Source organism: Stegastes partitus, unplaced genomic scaffold, assembly GCF_000690725.1.
Source record: "Stegastes partitus isolate 25-593 unplaced genomic scaffold, Stegastes_partitus-1.0.2 Scaffold135, whole genome shotgun sequence".
In the NCBI taxonomy this organism is placed as follows: Eukaryota; Metazoa; Chordata; class Actinopteri; family Pomacentridae; genus Stegastes; species Stegastes partitus.
This window is the reverse complement of record NW_007577866.1, coordinates 640176-641268: the sequence shown is the minus strand read 5'-3', so window position 1 is coordinate 641268 and position 1093 is coordinate 640176.

Genomic DNA, 1093 nt, shown 5'->3' with positions numbered 1-1093 from the left:
GAGTTGGAATTGGGCAGCAGTCCTAAATACCTGAATTGCCAGTGAGGTAAGGATGGCAGTTTGGGCAAGCAGTCATTTTAAAGTTCTTACTCAACTGCAACAACATTACAAAACCTTTAATTTCAAACAAGACAAAACAACACCAGCAACAGGCCAGACAAACACATGTGAACACAACTACTCACGTATGGATGTTACAACCAGTAAGCAGCGGTATGAAGTGAAAAACTTCTCCTACTATCCAGTCCAAACTAGCACAGCACTGATGGAAACAGTAGTTGATACCTTTATTCGATTGAGTAAGGGGAGTAGAGGCCCTGTCAGATCATTATGCAGTTCTCCATGAGGTACCATCAGTTTGTCATCCTGAAGTCGTCCAAAATCTCCAACACATGCAATGGTTTGGGGATTCACTATCAAGTTCTGCAAAACTGCCGAATGGCTCGCGTGGCCACATGGCTGAAGATAAAGCAATCCATGGCAGCAGAAAAGATTATGTATGTACTACAGAGAACATGTGACTGTCATCATAGTCTCTTTTGAAACTATACAGATTCCCTAAGGTTTGATTGGTGTTGCAGCTCAACCAAGCTTGGTTATACTTCAAAGATATTTCATTCTGAAGGTCAAAAAAAGAGGATCACGGATTAAATATTAATTTGCACTAACGTTGCATTAGATCATTCATCAACTTACCCGCTTTGCTCATTATCACTTCAAAAGTCAATTTTCTGTTCTGTTCATTTGACCTCTTTGATGGGCATAGAAGTTTTGTGCTTGTATTTTATAATTAGATTTTTCCATTCTTCAAGGTAAATAAAACCCTTATTTTTAGAATCTACTGAGACTCCTTATGCTTTCAGCTCTTTGTCTCACACTGTCACTGTGACTGTCAGAATTCTTACCAGTTACCAATTCTGTAGCAAATCGCAATGTCAATAATAATATTCTATATATTCCTATATAGATAGAATGTGTTGGTATTGGCCCTGCATTATATAATAGCAGATGTCTGAGTGTGGTCATTCAAAAAGTGGTATTGCAATATTTCACAGGGTCACAGTTGATTAGGGAGGACATTGGGATCTTTCTG